At 47.1% G+C, this 12351-nt stretch overlaps 1 long non-coding RNA gene across 1 annotated transcript; it reads right to left on the bottom strand.

Annotated features, from left to right (window-relative positions):
• Positions 1-1672: 1672 nt before the first annotated feature.
• On the bottom strand, positions 1673-11581 carry LOC308241576. Its single transcript, XR_013959869.1, has 3 exons — positions 11266-11581; positions 4090-4154; positions 1673-2757 (listed from the first exon to the last, which is right to left on the bottom strand). It is a non-coding gene; the product is annotated as an uncharacterized lncRNA (long non-coding RNA).
• Positions 11582-12351: the final 770 nt, after the last annotated feature.

Raw genomic sequence — 12351 nt, forward strand, 5'->3', positions numbered from 1 at the left:
AACAACCAGTCAAGGAGTTCAGGACTCCACTTAGCTGATCCCTGTCCTCATCGTTGGTGTTGGCAGACTAGGGAGGGCAGGGGGCCGCAGGCCCACTCATATATCTGGGATGGTTTTCGTTGGAGTTCATGTATTCAACAATGTGTATTAAGCACCTACCACAAGTAGGTACTTTTGGAGACACTTAGCATAACTCAGAGAATGAAGGAGACACAATCCCTGGGCCCCAGTTCCACTTAGTGAATCAGACAGTGACACTGTCCATCATTCACAGGTCCTGTCCCCCACCCATCAGATCTGATGCCATCAAGGTTTTCTCCACATCTGGAGGCATACCACCTCATAATGACCAGGGTGACATAGCACAGGACCAAGTCAAAAAGCGAGTGGTCTTTGGATCCAGAAGGAGGGCCTCCTGAGTCCACAGGATGAAGGCAATGGGTGGGGAGGGCCTAGCACAGCCGTGGGCAAACTACGGCCCACGGGCCGGATCCGGCTGTTCTATCCGGTTCTCTTGCTCTCCCCTCCGCTCCTTTACTTTGAATTTATATTAGTTCACACAAACACTCCATCCATGCTTTTGTTCCGGCCCTCCGGTCCAGTTTAAGAACCCATTGTGGCCCTCGAGTCAAAAAGTTTGCCCACCCCTGGAGCAGAACCACGATCTTACACATCTTCTCATTCCCAAGGGAGGCCTGAGCCCTGATGGCTTCAATTCTGGGAGGACAGGGGTCAAAGAGGACTGTAGATGGGGCCCCTGGCCTCACAGGACCTAAGAAGAGGGGTGGGCTGAGTTGTCCCCCAGGTTCCCAAGCCCACCACAGTACCATCCTGCTCTGCCTGCCTCTCTCCACAGTCATCTCTCCTAACCACCATCACCAGGCTCAAAACGGCCTGTTCACATATCTGTCTCAACCCTCAGTGCAGGTGCCCAGGTGTATGGAGGGCTGGGCTGGGCAGGGGACTGGACATTCAGGAGAACTGTCAGTGGGAAGAAAAGACTCACACAGATGCCGTGTGAAAGTTGCTTAATCACCAGGCCTGCTGCTCTCAGAACAGCCACTAAGGGATTGGGGCTGGCATGGGGCTGTCCCCTAGATGGGTGGGGCAGGCACAAAGGTCTGGTCCCAAACAAGGGTGCCCTGGGAGGGCAGTGTGTAAGCAAAGACCAGGATTCTGACTCCGCTGCCTACCTGCCTCTCCCAGAGCCATTGCTTCTACAGTGGGAACCTGGCCGACCAGGTGCAGGGTTTTGGCCGGGCTCTCCACTTCCCCTGGTTCCAGCTGAAGCAAGCCTCAGTGCAGGCCAACTTCCCTGCCCCACACCATGCGGACCACGACCATCTCCTTTGGATGGAGCTGTAGCATCTAGAGCCCACCAAGGCCATGCCGGAAGGGGAGGGGAACGCAGTCTGAGAAGATGATCTGGGGAGGGGAGATTCATGTGCCACAGAGCCCTTATAGGCAGTGCATCTTTCCTGTCTTTGGCAAGGCACGGGAACATCAGGTCTGTGTCTGAATCTGTCCATTTCTCCTGCTCTAGGTCCACCTCCAGGGCTCCAGAGCACTCCAGAGGCAGAGGAAGGGCCTGCTCAAGTGCCAGCGGCTGGTCCAGCCAGAGGCCCCTCCCTGGCCTGGCCAGGCATTAAGCTGTACCCGAAGTCATCATGGAGGCGTCTTTTTAAACTTTATTTTTTCCTGTCTTAAAAATTCTAAGCAATCATCCTAAATATATAGACAAATAAGAGGAACACACCCCAACAGTATATGTATAATAGCCAAAAACAATAGTTTCCATTAAATGAACTATATACCATTAAATGAAATACTTTGGAAAAAATAGAAATAAAGTTGTTGATTAAAAATATCTGTAGACAATACCTGCTCATATACATTTGCATACTATGATTGTGCATTTATTATGTGTAACCATTATAAATATAGAAGTATACATTTTTAAATCACTTCTAAAACAGATTTAAATTTTGTGATAAGTAAACAAATATAAACTGATAAAATGGAGAAATAAAATTTGGAAATGTATGCAACACAATGACAACACTTGTGAACTCTTGCAAGAGGGACTACTAGAAGTGACTGTCACTTTCCTTTTTGCTCAGTCTATTTTCTGGTTTTTGTACAAGGATCATATATTCATTCCCAGACATTTCAAGACTATTTGTATCAGTGGTTCTCAACCTTTTTAATGCCACGACCCTTTAATACAGTTCCTCATGTTGTGGTGAACCCCAACCATAAAATTATTTTTGTTGCTACTTCATAACTGTAATTTTGCTACTATTATGAATCGTAATGTAAATATCTGTGTTTTCCAATGGTCTTAGGCGACCCTGCTAGTGGTTCTCAACCTGTGGGTAAATTATATTTTGAAAAGTTTTATGTAGCTAGTGGTAATCATATTGGAGAGAGTAGTTAAAGATACTAGCAAATAGATTGAAAACAGGCATCCCTGAATGTCAGGATACCTTTCCTCCACAAGTCTACACAGAAGACATTTACAGGACCATTAGCGCCCATCTTATAAACAGAAAGACCACTTTCTCACGGCCATTCCCTGACTCGTCCTCGTCCTCGTCTTCAGCCTCGTCCTCGTGGGCAGAGGCAGCCTCCTTCAGTAGCAGTTTGATGCTCAACTGCCCCATCAACGGCCCCACGTCCCTCACAGTTGGGACACCTGTGGTCACGGGCTCATGAAAGAAAGTCTCAGAGATGATTTCCAAGACAGTGTTTTCCTCCCTGAGAAAAAGAATAATAATAAAGAGACTTTATTTAAAATCACTAGGGATTTTGATGCTAGGCGCTGTGCCACCTTCCTATTGCTGGCAGCCATATTGTGACCATGAATGAATAGTGAAGAGAATGAGCAGCTGAATTCAATCCTAGATCCACCCACCTGTGGGTTTGTTACTTTGTAAGAAAAACAAATCCCTCCTGTGTAAGACACTTTCATCAGGATTCCCTTGTTTAAAATCCTCAGCTTCCACAATGAATGAGATCCTTACAACTCCTGAATATGGGCAAGGTTGTATCATTTCTAGGTATTGCAAGAAATGGGTAAATGTGGGAGCAGGGAGGACAACAGAGGGAAGATGGGAGATGTTTAAAAGAAGTATCTACAGTCTTCCAACTATTCCAGAGGGCAAGTCTCAGACACAAGGCATGACACAGCTCTAAGCTGCGGTAGGAAAGTATGATGCCAATGAGGATCTCAAAGTATGACCAGAAGAAAGGAGTGAAGGAGGAACCAGACTGGAAAAATAAGCAAAGGTCAGCATTTGGAGGGCCTGGAGGGATATGCTAAGGATTTTGGACTTACTTCTAAAGGCCATAGAAAACCACTGTCAGTTTTAAATAAAACACATGATCATATTTACATTTTCAAATATCTTTCGGGCTGCAGGTAGGGTAGAGAATAGTTTGGAATGGGGCAATATTAGAGGTTCACAGACCAGACAGAACACATCCTATCAAGAGACAATGATGTCAACATGACTTAGGACTCTCAATGCTAACTTTGACATGGAAAGAGTGAAATGCACTCCCACTCTAACAGCAATTCCTGCACCTTTCCTTAGCACAGAGACACCCTAATCAGAATCAAGTCCACACCTGTGGGAACCAGCCACCTCACATTTACTCCAGGGTTAAAACTGCACTGACCTTGATTTGTTTGCCTGAGAGACCAACAGGCTTCAGAGAGCTTGCCTCGGAGTGCCGGCCACAGTAAACACACACACACACACACACACACACACACACACACACACACACACACACGAGGATTACAATTCTGTAGAGACCTCACTCTAAATTGGCTCCTCCCTCCCAGCTAAGCAGAGTAAACAAAGCAAGGGTAACCCCCAAAGGTGGCTTAAGAGACTAAAAAATTCCTCTCAGGGAAGAGAAGGAACACAGATGACCTCAGGCAAGCAGCCCCTCTTCCCATTTCCATACTGATGGAGACAAACCCACCAAGTGCAAAACCTGTGCCCCACTCTCACCCTGTCTCCTACCTACCCACACCCAGTGTACCACACAAAACATCCCGGAGACAGCTCAAGAACATACCTATTCACTGCACAGTATGGACAACTGGAGAATGACTTCCAATTCCCAGCACTTGGTCATTCTGCCTGAAAAGGGGAAGAGAAATAAATTTAATAATACCATCTTTTATTCCCTCTTCAGCCAGCTTCCTAGAGCTATAGAATTATTATGAACACTAGAGGCCCAGTGCACGAAATTCGTGCACAGAGGGGGGATTCCCTCAACTCAGCCTGCACCCTCTCCAATTGGGGACCCCTTGCGGGATGTCTGACTGCCATTTTAGGTCTGATCCCAGGGATCGGGCCTAAACTGGCAGTCAGACATCCCTCTCACAATCTGGGACCACTGGCTCCTAACTGCTCACCTGCCTGCCTGCCTGATTGCCCCTAACTGCTTCTGCCTGCCAGCCTGATCACCCCTAACTGCCCTCCTCTGCTGGCCAATTTGGTTTTGATTGGTCGGTTCCTATGCCAGTGTCAAAAGCTTCACCTCCTAGTCAGCCATTGGCTCCCCACAGCACCCACCTTTGGTTCTGATTGGTCGGTTCCTATGCCAGTCAGCACCAAAAGCTCCGCCTCCGAGGCAGCCATTGGCTCCCCACAGCACCCACCTTTGTTTCTCATTGGTCAGTTCCTATGCCAATCAGCATCAGAAGCTCTGCCTCCAAGGCAGCCATTGGCTCCCCATAGCACCCACCTTTGGTTCTGATTGGTTGGTTCCTATGCCAGTCAGCATCTCCAGGCCTATCTCTGGGCCTGATCAAAGAGGCGGGGCTTACCGGACCCCCCCCCCCCCCCCAGAGAAAGAAAAGCCTGGCTGCTGGCAGAAGATCAGAAAGAAAGAGGGAGAAAAAGAGAGAGGTAAGTACACTAATCAACAGCTTCCACTGAGGCTGCAGATCAGACCCTGACTCACTTTCTGGGTCTCAGCCACCTGAGCAGTTAGTGTTGGGTCGCCAGGCTGCAGCTGGGCAACCCAGCACTGACTTCCGGATGGTCTGCATTTGGTCGTAGGCTCGGCCCCTTCCCAAGCCCCAGGCTTTAGGCTTGGGAAGCGCTGCTCCCCGCCCCCCTCCCCCACCCCCACCCCCCTGCCACCCCGCCCCTCCGATTGCAGGCTTGGCCTCTCCGATGGCCGGCTGGGAGTGACCTGGGTGCCAAGGAGGTTCCCCGGGCCCAGGTATGTATGCAAATTAACCGCCATCTTTGTTGGATTAATTTGCATACTCTGATTGGCTGTGGGCATAGTGGAGGTATGGTCAATTTACATGTTTCTCTATTATTAGGTAAGATTAATGCACCAACCAGGGTGCAAGGCAAGTACTGTGCCCATTTTACAGAAACATAACCACTGAACCTCACAGCTGGCCGTTATTTCAGTGCCCAGTGGCAATTTGTCCACAGAGCCCTCCTCCTTTCACCTCTGACACTGACATCACCATGACTTCCTATTGAAAGATACATGGAGCAGGTTAAAAAATGTGAAGAGTTAATTTGAGCAAACACTGATTCCAACTGGGCAGCATCCAATCTAGCAGATAGAAAGGAGCTGTACAAAATGAAAGATTTGCACATACTTTCCTCTAAAGGGATGGCAGGGTGTATCAGGCAGATTATGCAACCTATACTGATCAGGTGATTCCTGATGGACTCATTTAATATTCCATTTCTGGGAGAGCCAAAACTGTAATTAAGTCTCAGTTTGGTGATGTAGGGCAGTGGTCGGCAAATTCATTAGTCAACAGAGCCAAATATCAACAGTACAACAATTGAAATTGCTTTTGAGAGCCAAATTTTTTAAACTTAAACTTCTTCTAACGCCACTTCTTCAAAATAGACTCGCCCAGGCCATGGTATTTTGTGGAAGAGCCACACTCAAGGGGCCAAAGAGCCGCATGTGGCTCGCGAACCGCAGTTTGCCAACCACGGATGTAGGGCTTAGCATCAGTGACTCCATTTTGGGCCTGTTGTCTAATAGTTAACACTCCCTCCATCCTATCAGACAAATTGCTTGGCTCACTTACAATGCACAGCAACTCAAGTTGGCCTCCAAATAATGGTCTGCAGATGAGCACTGAATGCTCCCTGACCTGCCTCTGGGAAGAGCGATCAGAACGAAACAGATTTAGGACAAAATAACAGAGTCTAGGTGCACCCAAAGAGCAGAAAGCAGAGGTTTCTGGCTTCCATGCCTTTTCACAAAAGCTTAATATCTATAAGGCAGGGGACTGACCACAGATACCTTCACTTTGGTGGCATCACAGGGAACCTGAGGGACATATCCAGGCCACCATCTAGAGCTCCCAAAGAGTCAACAGAAGAAGGGAGAGTCTGAAGTAACTGTGAAATAGTAAATTATATCACATTCTGTCCAGTTTCTGCCAATGGGTCCACATTTTGCATAAGCCTGCCTCAGAGAATCTGAAAAAAAGGGCGAAGGCTTAATTAGGAACATGAGAAAGTCTTCATCTGCAATAGGAAGGACTTGTAAAGATGCAGAACACTTCCTGTGTGCAAAGGACAAGAAATAGGCATCACACTTCTGAGCCTGCCTTCTTAACAAAGGGGAAGGTGCCTATAAGTAGACCAGGTGCAGAGCAGGGGCCAGCGGAGGTCAGTTAAACCACAAACAGCACAACAAGGTCAGGACACCAACACTCAGGAACTAATGTGGAGCTCGGTTCCTCAGCAATTTCCTGGGAGCAATTTCCTGCCAGTCTAAGGCAAAATGGCAAAAAACCAAAGCAGCAGCTACCATTTATGAAGCATCTTCCAAGATTTATAAATGTTATTGTAAGTTACATCTCACAACAACCCCTTGTGATCTCAAGGCCCATTAAACCCATTTTAGAAATCAATTCAACACTGTAAGAAAAACTTAAGTCTTAGAAATGAGCAAAAGAGATTACAGGATTTCCATTCAATGTCATGCTGAAGCCTATAGGTACCGTATTATCTGATCCTCTAGGAGTGTGTGCCTTTGCCTTTGAGAAAGCATAGGGGACTGGGCCCAGGACTCCAAGAGTGCCAGATGACCAAAAGGAATGCTGGACCCCAAAATATCACCACCCCTCCACTCCACTCCTTACTCAAAAACAGAGGTAGCTGATTTTATCTCCCCTCTGTCTGCTTGAACTACTGACCCACATGCACAGTTAATCAAGGTTTGACCACTATTTGTCCTTCTCGGCGATAATGAACAGCGGGTCATCTTGCCCCTACAGCTCAGGAGCAATGTACTTACCAGGCAACAAAGCTGGAAAAGGAAGTCACCCAAGACTGGAATGGAAAATTCCACAAGCCTGTCTTCTTCAAAAAGCCCACCTTTGCCCAAAAGACCCCCTTTTTAAGAAAGTCCAATTTGTTCCCAGCTTACAAAAGCAGCCAAGCAGAATCAGCCCCAGAGGTGGTTCAGAGGAACATCCTTTCCTCTGTGCTATCTCCTTTGTGCTCAAGCATAAGCTTAATAAAATCTGTCTGGAAATTTCTATGGGATTTCCTATTGATTTCTATCTTGGGGAACCCAAGAAGTCCAACACAGATCACACCTTGAGTAGGCCATTTTACAACTCTTTAGAGATAGACTTTAACTTGTATTAAATTGTTAACAATGCAAATAATTCTTATCCATAGAAATGCAAATTAATTGTGTTTTGGGAGATCCATTTGATTATTCCCCTAGATTTAGGGCCTAGACTCTAGAGGAATAATCAAATGGATCTCACAAAACACAATTAATTTGCATTTCTATGGACAAGATATAGACATAGCTTGTAAGTTTTAACATTTTTGACTGCATATACTTATGGTTCTTTGGTATTTCCTGTAACTAATTATAACATCTTTTCTAGTTCCCTAATTTCATGACTTAAAATAAAATCTTTGGTAGAGGTTTATATATTTATAAGCATCATGATTTTCACCTATCAGAACATGTAAAGAACTTCACTAATGAGAAAATAAATACCTTGACTTATTAATGCCTAGGTAGACTCAAACTCACCTGAAGCTGAGAGCTCTAGCTATACAGAAATTCAACTGCCAGATTCCTTATTGCAATGCTCAACCATATGCTCATGTTACCCAGCAGGCAGGTGACACAGGGATGAACTAGGGTGAGTCACACAAGCTCTGGGGGCAAGGAATTGCAGGGGGCTGGCCCCATGTGATGTGGTCCTGGAATTAAATGACTGGCCCAGGAATCAGTGTCCAAGCCAAAGCCAGTGAGAGGTGGTCAAGGGCTGACTATGAGGTGGCCCAACAACAGGAGGCTGCCAAGCAGGCTGTGCTGGAAGAGTAGCCCCTTCTAACAGGAAACACTAAACCACATGTCATACGTGCAACGTCAATACTTCACTCACCTCATCCAGTGGGGCAACCTTGGAAATACTTCTGCTAACCAACTGGAACCACTGCACCACGATTTCTTCAAGCTAAGCCAGTCAAACACAACAACAACAAAAAGCAAACTAACAAACAAAACAACAAAGAGAACAAAGAGGTCTATGGACCTTCAGTAGGGCTGGGCCCTGAAAGGTTACCCATCTGGGGTGACTAAACTCCCAGAAACAGGCAGATCTGAATGCAGAGTGGCTACCCAAAGGATTCGTTTGAGAACTCCAAGTTCTCCATCCACCCAAATGTGGAGGTGGTAACAACACTGGAACACCAATGGACTTCGAAACTGGACCTATACCCAGAGATTCAATCCACCAATAACCCCACAACCTCTGTATTTATGTCCACACTTCACACAATTCATTGAACATTTACTAGGAATGCCCCACTGTACCGACACTGCATGAAGGTAAGGTTAACTTCTCTACAAGGAGCTTATCCCTTACAGGGCTGGGAGACACAAACACAGAGATGACCAGAACATAAACACCTGCATAAGGCACCTAAGAGGTATAAAATGCTACAAAATCTAAGAGAATTCACCCTCCTCCCCTTATGAGGATAAGGAAAAATTGAAAGGAAGAAACGGCCTTTGAAGCAAATCCTGAAGGACATACATGAGATAGAGGACAAGAAAGAGCATTCTAGGTTAGGTCAAGTATAATGATGTTAAAACACACCATATGCCAGTAGTCTTTTTCAATGTTCTGGTACATGGGAAAAGGGAACATAGAAGGAAGCAAGATTGTGGAATTGAGGACAAGGACCAGTCTCTTGTCAATGGATCCTCCCCACCTGGCTGAGTATCTAGTTTACAATAAATGCTCCTGATGTGTCACATGAAGGTCAGGATAAAGGCACGTGAGGGCCACTGTCACAAGAGCAGATGAAATCTTCAGAAGACAATAATGCACCACTTAGGATGCAGACAGAGGGGACAAGATAAGGGCAACTGCTGTCATCTGGCCCTGGGCAGAGCCTAAATGGGCAAGCTGGTAGGTCAAAGGGAAGGGTCAGCTCTAAGAACATTCCAAAGGTGGAGCCAACAAGACTTAGCACATAACCTACCCCGATAATCTTACACAAGTGAGTAAAGGAATCCAAGTCACAAAGTGCTAGAGGACAACATGGCCTTAGATGGAGCAAGGGATACCCCCTGGAGAGAGCAATTAAGTACATGACAATTAAGTACATAGATATGTTTAATAAATGTGTGGATTTGAATTAGTTATCCCACTTGCAAAGTATCCAGGACCAGTCTCTCCTCCTCCCTGCTCTAGCCACATTTCTGGTGACCACACCAACTGTCTGACACTGCTGGGCACTCAATAAATACCTGGCAAACGAATTAAATGAATAAATCAATGTTGAAGAACAGAAAATACAAAATTCAAGTAGTGTTGGCATCTCAGGGAAGAATGTTGGTAGGGAAAATGGGGTGCCACTGAGATTGGTAACCCTAAAAAGCCAATGGAGATCTCCACAGGATCACCTGGTAACTTCTTGGAATAATGTAGCTGGAATCAGATGTTTTGGGGCTTTAGCCTGAGGGGAAGGCTTTCAGATTTTTACTTAAGAAAATACAAAAGTATAAAACAACAGTCAGGGAGACATGCGTCACCAAATATTAATGTAAACAGGTTAATACGAATACTAAGATATGGTCCTTTTCTACTTGTATCGATTTTATTTACTTGTCCATTAGCTATTCACTGTATCCAGGTATTTTGAAATCTCAGCTTATTGTCCCAATTTTTCAGATGAGGCACTGAATCCTAAAAGTAGAGCCAGATTACACATTTTACATTAACTCTGTGAATTCCCATAGAAAATCCTATTGCTAACCAGATTTGGAATAAGTGACACCAGGACAGGGTAGCCCTGGAACTGGTGGGAGGATAGGAACAAGAGTCACTTGGCTTCGGTTCTGGAGGATCCTTGGCCATTCCTTCTACAAGACATGCTGAGCCACTTTAACACACTGGCCCCTCCCACTTATCCAGTCTGTAGGGATCAACATCATCTATCTATGCAAAATAACTTGGTAAGCTAATGCATTATCAAATACAAAGAATTATCATTAGAAGATACCTTTTTTTTTTTTAAGTAGAAAAGAAAGACAAAAAGCCAATAAAGCCAAAGAAACTCCACCTAAGGGCAGAGATACCCAACGTGGCTCCCAAAATACTATAATTAAGATAATTAACTTGATTTGGCAACAGCTAATCCACTCAGGTCAAAAGACTCCACTAACAGCATCACACTCTCCGTTTAACAAACAAGTGGGGCCACGATCTCCCCACTAGCAGCTGAACATCTCCGGGTGTCCACAGGGCCATTTAGAGCTCAGGCCTTCCCCTCTGACTCTCTCCCCCGGCACTCCGTCGAGTACACCCAGGAGCGGGCGCGCCAAGCTAAAACTACTTGGAGTGAAATTTCAAAGCCATTTTCAAGCCAACGCTCCACCGGCTTCACAGGAAAGTGAAGAGAAGACCTCTCTGCAGCCCAGAATTCATCAGTTTCCCTTTGTTGGTAAGGAGACCAGAGGCAGGTCCCTTCCAGCCCCACTCAACTTCAGACACACCACCTGGCTCCACCCACAGTGCCAGGTGGTGTGTCTGAAGTTGTGGAGCAGACAAGGGGTCTTTAGAAAGCTGGCCCCAAGTAGATCCCAAATCAAAACGGCCTTTAAGGAGCAGAAAAGTAACCCAGGGAAAATGTTCACCCTCTCCCCTCTCACGCAGCCCACGCCCCTCCAGGAACCAGGACGCTCCAGCGGAGCCCACCCGGAGTTGCTCACCCTCACGTGAATCTCCACCGCCGCGTGGCTGCAACCTTCTTGGCCTCCCCACCTTGCCCATCGCGGAGGGGCCAGGAAGACGCGGTTGGCTTCCACGCCGCTGGTCCTTGTTAGTCTCTCGCACCGCGGGTCGCGGACTGCGAGCACCCAGATGCGGCAGGTGAGAACCCAGGACATGTTCCCGCCTCTTCCAGAGGCCGCGCCCCCACCGCCAAGGTAGTGGGGCCAGGACCCGCCCATAGAGGGTGCAGAAAAGCACAGGGCGCTGCTCCCAGATGCTAGGTCCCAGCCTCAGCCAGCGGTCCGCCCCGGGGACTTCGGGGATTCTCGTTGTCAAACAAACCGCTCGCCCCCGTCGCGGTCCTTCCTGGGAAATGTAGTTCTGTGGATCCCGTAGCCTGACGCCAGCGCCCAGACCTAGACTACCAGCCCCACAATGCTCCGCGACGGGCATGCAAATCCCAGCTTTGTAGCCTGGTCTGGTAGTGGGAAGTAACTGCGGTTGGGTGAATCCTTCTGGTTTTTCTGTCTTCCCCTGCTTGGGAGGAGCGGGTGTTCGACCTGACCTGTTGTTTTTCCCAGCAGTGACAGTGTGGCCGTGGACGAGACCTTAAGGCAGGGAGTCGCTCTTCTGGAGACGTCCGCTTGGGAGTGACTTCTCTAGCCTCAGTCCCAAGAGAAACGCACACGGGACCCCCGCGCCCGTGGAGTCTCCCTAGACCTGCGGAGGCCCAGGACTGACAAGTTTAGAGCCCCCTGCCCTGAACGTTGTCTTGCACTTTGCGGTGCTGGGTGGCCTGCTTCCTCCGGATGGAGCCTGGTCCCACACCTACCAGTGTGCCCTGCAGAGACCCTACAATTCTTGTTGACTGCAAGAACTTTCACTGAACTTAAAAGCTTTCTCTTTTCTTCTCTATCTGTAAAGTGTCTTAATGTAGAGCAGTGATTTTCAATGGTGTGCTGCAATAATTTTAAAACATACAGTACCTGACTATTGAGTCAGGGGCACTGACTACTTTCCCCTTAGATTGTTAAATAAAAAAATCACAACAGCTGCCTGGCCTGTGTTGGTCCATGGTTAGAGTG

Source organism: Plecotus auritus, assembly GCF_963455305.1.
Source record: "Plecotus auritus genome assembly, chromosome: 2".
In the NCBI taxonomy this organism is placed as follows: Eukaryota; Metazoa; Chordata; class Mammalia; order Chiroptera; family Vespertilionidae; genus Plecotus; species Plecotus auritus.